The following is a 7,358-nucleotide window of genomic DNA, read 5'->3' on the forward strand; positions in this document are numbered from 1 at the left end:
AGCTTATTGCGAAATTCCCATTTCAAACCTATAACTGATGCATCAGGTGGAGTGGGAATTAACCTCCAAACCTTGTTTCGTTCGAATTCGTTGAGTTCGTCTTGCATCGCTTGCACCCAATCAGAATGATCAAGAGCAACGTTGATGCTTTTGGGTTCAACCTTGGAAATGAATGAATTAAACATGCAAAATTCCACTTTAGAGATTAATGCAGTTTGTTTCACTTTTTGCTGGGAGCTTGTGAGCACTCTAGCAGAAAACTCACTAATCACTTGGGTTTTCGGATGATCTCTCGTCTATTTGATCAGAGGAGGGTAATTCAGATCATAAAAGGGATCCAATTCAGCGTTTACCTCCTCAAACTCTGATTGTACATCCGAATCATCATTTGCATCTTTATTCTCCCCCTTGAATGATGAGAGTTCTTCTACTTCTGGAATTGAAGTGTCTCCTGTGAATGGAGATTCGTGAGTCGTTGTGGGAGGTGTTGTATCCTTATGAGAAAGTGGTTCAGTAGAAAAAGACGAAGAAAAACCCACCCCCTGCAATGGAATGTTCGTATCTTGTGGTGTAGATGGCTCCCCCTTAAAACTTGCATTGGAAGCGGAATACTCCCCCTGGAATGTAGTATTCGTGTCTTGATACAAACGTGGAGAAGAATGCTCCCCCTGGAAAAGTGTGCTAGCTGGTTGGGATGCTTTCGGACTGGGAGGTTCTCTTTCTAGATCTTTCGCAGCATCATCGATTATTTTCTTTAATTCATCCTCTTTATTGTGTGCTGCTTTTGTTTCAGATGAAATGGTCTTCTCTGGCTCATCAAAAAGTAATCTGAATTCCTCATAAAGGTTGGAGAGAGGAATCGTGGCTGGACTTGGTTTCGGAAAGATCTCCTTTGATTGATTTTCATTTGACTGAATCCTCTTCAAGTAATTGTCGTCAAACGTGACATAGTAGGTTTCCTCTATTTTCTTGGATTGTTTGTTGAGAACTTTATCAGCCTTGGAGTTCAATGAATATCCCAAAAATATACCCTCGCCAGCTTACACATCGAATTTGTTTCGTTGTTCCTTGGAGTTGAAGATGAAACACCTGGAACCAAATACATGAAAAAACTTAACTTTAGGTTTGCGATTTTTTATTATTTCATAAGGAGTGATGGAAAATTGCTTATTCAGGGTAGATCTGTTTTGGGTGAAGCAAGCAGTCGCAATCGCATCTGCCCAGATATAGATAGGTAGACTTGCGAAAAATAGCATGGTTCTCGCAGCTTCGCACAAAGAGCGGTTTCGCCTTTCAAGTACGCCGTTCTGTTGTGGAGTATAGGGAGCTGAAAATTTATGCGATACTCCCTTCTCAGCAAGGAATTCTTCAATCACTTGGTTTTTCAATTCCAAACCATTGTCACTGAGAACATTGTGAACCATCTTTCGTAGTTGAAGCTCGATTTGCTTGATGAAGTCCTTGAGTTTTGGTGTTGCGTCAGATTTCTGTTAAAGAAAATACACCCAAGTGAAACGTGAAAAATGATCAACTCTTACAAGAATATACTTACTACCACCAACACTTTCAATTGCAGAAGGGCCACAAAGGTCGATATGTAGAAGTTCTAGTGATTCAATGACTTTCGTGTTTACTCTCATTGGATGACTTTTCCGACTTTGCTTTCCCATTTCACAGGCAACACATAAGTGGTCTTTATCAAATTTCAGGGGAGGAAGTCCTCGCACATGATCACCAAGAACAAGCTTGTTGATGTCTTTGAAGTTGAGGTGCAAAAGTCTTCTATGCCATAACCAACTTTCGTCAGAGTGAGATTTCGTTAGTATACAAATGGCAGGCTTCCCTCGTATTGGATTCAAGTTTAACAGATACATTTCTCCTTTACACTCCGACTTAAGAATGATTGCTTTGGTTTTCTTTTCTAATATTTCAGACCCTTTGCCGTCAAAGGATACCTTTAAACCCGTTCCTACAACCAACTGCTAAACAATGATGAGGTTGTGTTGCAGGCCTTCTACGTATGCCACTTTTCGAATAGAAAACTCTCTATTTGTTATCATCCCATAACCTTTAATTTTTTCAAACGAGTTATTTCCATACTTCACATTTCCACCATATTTGAGAGATCAAAACTCTCGCAATTCCTCATTCCTTCCAGTCATGTGATGCGAGCAGGCACTGTCGATATACCATTCAGAGTCGAACTCCTCGTCACGTATTACCTGCGAAAATGAAGTAGATTTAGGAACCCAAAGTTGCTTGGGTCCTTGTGAGCCTTTTATAGAAAGGGGAAAAGTAATTGCAAAATCAACCATATAAGTACGTTTAACTAATGTGGTCTCATCTTTCTTTGTTATGGTGAAAAGTTTTATCCTTTTATCTTTTTCGTTCGTTTTCTTTTGGAAAAGATTGTTTTTGCTTGTTTTTGATTTGATTCTTTGCGAACTCTTTTTCAACTTTCTTTGAGTTAGTGTTCGATTTCTTGGATGGAACTTTAGAATCTGAAACTAACTTTTCTTTTCCTTTATATTCTTTGGATGAAGCTTTCGTGGGTTGAGAGTGATGAGTATTATGCTTCTCCATAGGCTTCTTTGAAAAAGTAGGTTTTTGAACAGCTTTCTGTTTAAAGTCCTGTGGACTGCGAAAGTGACAGTGTGATGATTCTTTGAGGATCGCATGCGAAGGGGCTTTCACATTTTGATTGAAAGGTTTTTTATTGCGAACATAGTTTGGATTTTGGGATTGCCAAAATTGCTTCCTTTCATTAAGATTTCTTTGATATCTCACATTCCTTTGTTGTTTTTGAGCTGCAAGTTGCTCTGAGGACTTGTGGATGTTTGCCCTTGGTTTTGACTTTCTCACATGAGATTCGTCCTTCACTGACTTAGGTTCACTTTGAATGTCCTTGGTTCCACTTGGACTTCCTTTCTCATAGCTTGAGCGATTGTTCAATGGTTCTGCCACATACGTTCCTTTCACTCTCCATGAGGTATTTTCTAACAAACCAATGGTTTCGTCTGCATTGACTATTGGAACAGACCAGAAGTACTCATCACATCCATCCTTGTTGTCGTCATCTACGAGGGACGTTAATTCAACTGTTTGGTTTTTATCCAGTCCTTTAGTAGCAAATACTTGATTAGGGACAGTTTGCAATTTTGGAAAAAACTGTTGCTTTAGCTTTTAAAATTTCAGGTTTATTTTGAGAAATACGTCCGAACTCAACATAGTTTTCGGAAATTAAAGCTTTCGCAGGTTCAGTTTCATTTTTCACAAATTCTGAGTAATCAACCTCACCCTCTACAAAAATTTCGCTCATATCACTGTCCTCATCGAATTCAGATGTATTTTCAACCTTGATTTTATTATCTGAACTAAATTTGTCACTCAATGATTCGAATCTTTTTATCGTATCAGATTTTATTTGCTTCTTGTCATTTTCATCCAACAATTGTTTTAACATGTTTTTATGGTCTTTGGACTTAATGTATGATTCAATTCTTTCCAATCCTACCCTATAATCATCAGAAGTTTCGTCAGACGAAACAATGGATTCGCATTTATAACAATCGGCGTCGATTTCGTCTTCCTTTAATTCAAGGAATGGCAAGATCACCTTATGAATTTTCTTACCAATCTCACAATCAAGGTGCAACTGAGTAATATTGAAATAAAGCCTTTTAGCAATTAAACAGAAAATGTTACGTTGTTTCAAAAGAATTAAATTGTCTCGTTGCAAATAAATCAATTGATCCCTAGACTTAGACAAATCCGACTCGATCTTCTCTATCCATATGCGCCTCTCATCACTTTTCGACGAAACCCTGCTAATTTGATCAGTTAGGTTAGAGTTTGTTAAACGAGTTCTTTTTAAACTATCACTAATGCTTGAAAAGGTAAATTTTAGGTCATTTAATTCAGTTTCTTATCTAGACACACGTATATTGAGAGATTCAAGAATTAGATTTACCTTGTTGATCATCTATTCGCACTCATTTATTTGTTCAGGAACTGGTCTTGCTGCGAAACAGCTATCATCTCCTTTTCCATTCTTAGTGGCACTCCCTTGCATCTGTGACCTTTCATTTGTCACCATCAATCATCTTCCTCAAAACTACGAACTTTCTTCTTTCGCAACAAACGCCCTGCCATGCGTGGGCCTACGAACATCGTCATCTTCAGAGTCTGTTGACTAGACCTCAACTCCTCCAAACTCGTCTTCAGCAATATTTTCCTGCACAATTAAAGCAAGCATCGAGTTATCAACATTCTTTTTATTTTTGATCTCCTCTAGCTTTCGCATGTGGTACGCCTCATCATCTTCTCCTTCCTTCTTCTCATTTAACCTTCTCAGCATGCACTACTTAGCCAAATGATTTTTTCCATGACAATAATTGTCGGAGTCACCCATGAGCTTCTTCTCCTTCTTTTCTTCCTCCTTTTGAGAACCATTTTTATTCTCCTCCTTCACCTTTTCAGAGTTGTAGCTGCCCTGCCAGTTTCGGTTCTTGTTTGAGGGGAACATCTTTGCGAACCGCTTAGGATTTGAAACCATTAAAGCATACTCCTTGTTCGTAAGCTCGCATTCAGAAAGTTCAGACTCAGACCCATCCTCTACAACTGTCTTGCCCTTTGCAACGAGAGCCAAAGATCCCATTCCAGAAACAACTTTCGCTTATTTTGTCACCTCACTTTCATGTGCCTTCAGAATTCCAACAAGCTTGGCCAAGGTATAGTTTTTAAACTGTTCATGCGCCTTGACGGTAAAAACCACTGCGATCCACTCAGATCTAAGCCAGTTCATGAGCGTAACTTTTTGCTCGATTACTTCTCGTCCAATACGATGTTTCATCATCTTACTTAGAAGATGATTATAACGATTGAAAGTTAAACTCAAACTTTCTTCAGGCTTTTGTGTGAAGGCACCAAACTCCAAAAACAAGGTGTTTGAGTAAAGTGCTAAAGATTTTCATCAGTAGAGTAAAGTTCCTTGAGCCTATCCCATATAGCTTTTGCAGTGTTACACGAACTAACCAGACGAATGGTATCAGCTGGCAAAATGAATCGAATGATCCTTATTGCTTTAACATTGTTGATTATCTTTTCTTTCTCATCCCGAGGAACGTCTTTTACATCAAGAAGCAGTTGGTTGTATTCCTTCTGAGTTTTAATAAATCTTTTGGTTGCTGTGTGAACAAATGCACCTAGAGTGATGGCTTCCCATATCAAATAACCGTTATCCTCTAGTCCGAGAACGTAATCTTCAAAGTTAAGTGCCCAAACTTCATACTCATTGGGAAGGAGAATCGGGATCCTTGTTGCCGATCCAATGCTGCTAGAGAGATTTATGGAGTTGATGTGAAAATCGTCATGCTGCATGATGATATTTCGATTGAAACCTGTTAAGAATCATAAGTGTAAACTAAAGAAGTTTTAGGGTAATATTAGGATCACAGAATAGCGTCAAGAAAACGATGATGACGATCAAACTAGATCCAATATTAACGGAAACCTTAATGACTCTATAAACAAAAGAGATGCGTATAGATTACAAAGTCTCCTGCTCTGATACCAATTGTTAGGATGATAATCCTTGAAAGATCGTTTAGATTCAAACAGATTAATAACAAGAACACCACGATGACCCAAAATATGCTGAATGATTAAAAGTTCACGCCTCAGAAGAACTCGACTAAGAATTGCTACGACTAAGAATTGCTACTATAGAGGTGTGATTAGGGTTAGAAAGTAATTATCAGAGTTGCCAAAATACGATGCATGCATGTATCTTAAATACTCTAACCCTAGTAAATAAATACGGGAGGACAGGCCCAACCCGTTTACAAAACAAACTATACATAAGGCCCAATGAAGCAACATAATCATCCTAACACTTTTTCAATAACCAGTCGAGTACCCAAACTTCTTGAATTTGGAGCAAAACTAACATTCACCAGGATGATATTTGAGGCATTTGTTGAATTGTGAGTATCTACCAATATTTTTTGACCGAGAAACTGGTGTTGGACTGGTTGTCATAGTTGATGCGTACGCATATCCAATCCCTTTTTTCTTCCTCGATGTGTTCTTAACTTCCCTATCTACAATCCTGTTTTTGTTGTTTTCGGGCTTGGTAGTTTCAATATCAGTACTCATTGTTCCCCGACTGAGCTCATTCTTGACTAAAAGGCTTGCCAAATTCCTAACACTCTCATAAGTTGTTGATTCCCTAGTCGCTACAACATAATAACATGTTATATACTACGATAAATAACCTAATGGGCCAACATTGGTGCCTTCGACCCACGAGTATAGTGGGAAGAAACCACCTAACCACTTGACATAAGTCAATAGCCACCTCAACAACAACACACCTAACCCAAGCATCCTAAAACAAAACCGTGACCATCCCTTAGTCTAATACTTAATTCTACCCAAGTTTAACAGTCAGCGGTCAAAGCTAAGGTCAAAATTAACAAGAACAACTCTCCATGCCGTGGCCTTTCTTGGCCCCGTCATGGGCACTAAATAAATGCTAAGATAATTGCTGACTCCCCAGTCACCATGTCGTGGCAGCCTATAGCCACACCATGGGGATGGTCAAAACAACTTAAACGAGCTTAATCTATTTTCTTCCTATTTAAAAAGCTCCAAAGTTCATATATGATCCTTTCCAAGGTATTAATGGATAAAGTTTCTAACTTTATCCATTAGGAAGGTCCAACCCACCAAGATGTGGACTTTAAGTCTAAAATGGATCCAAAATGCATCTTTCTTAACTTAATTCATTAAGTCCAAGTCTCCAACCTTTAGATCTGGATCAACAAGTGTTTAGATGGACAAAGTTTCCAACTTTAGCTATAACAAAGTCACCAAATTTCAAGATCTAATCCTTAATACACCAAAATGACCTAAAGGACCAAGATAACTTGTATAGCTAGAATGGAAGGTAAAAGGTCATAACTTTCTTAGTCCATGAGGTCCATGAAGCATTTTAAACTGATCAAAAGATGTTGGTGTCCACTCAACTCCAAGATCACGCATAAAATGGACCAAAAGTGCCAAAACCCCAAATGACAAGATCTAATGAACTAGATAGCAAGATTGGGACTTTATACTTTCAATAGTCCAGAAATGTAGTGTCTTTGATGGATCCAAACATGGAGTATCATTCCTTGCAACCAAAATCACCTTCTTGATCTTTAAAATTCATCAAAATAACATAAAAAACATCCAATTGAGTAGAGATGAGATAGGAGAAGCTCAAATCTTGAAGTTGGAGGCTGCTAAAATTCCCAAAATGTGGAACCTTATGCTTAAATACGTTGAAAACCCTAAGATCATGGGTGTGGGCCTGA

The sequence above is a fragment of the Lactuca virosa genome, chromosome 4 (assembly GCF_052849685.1).
Source record: "Lactuca virosa cultivar CGN04683 chromosome 4, Lactuca_virosa_CGN04683_v6, whole genome shotgun sequence".
Classification (NCBI taxonomy): Eukaryota; Viridiplantae; Streptophyta; class Magnoliopsida; order Asterales; family Asteraceae; genus Lactuca; species Lactuca virosa.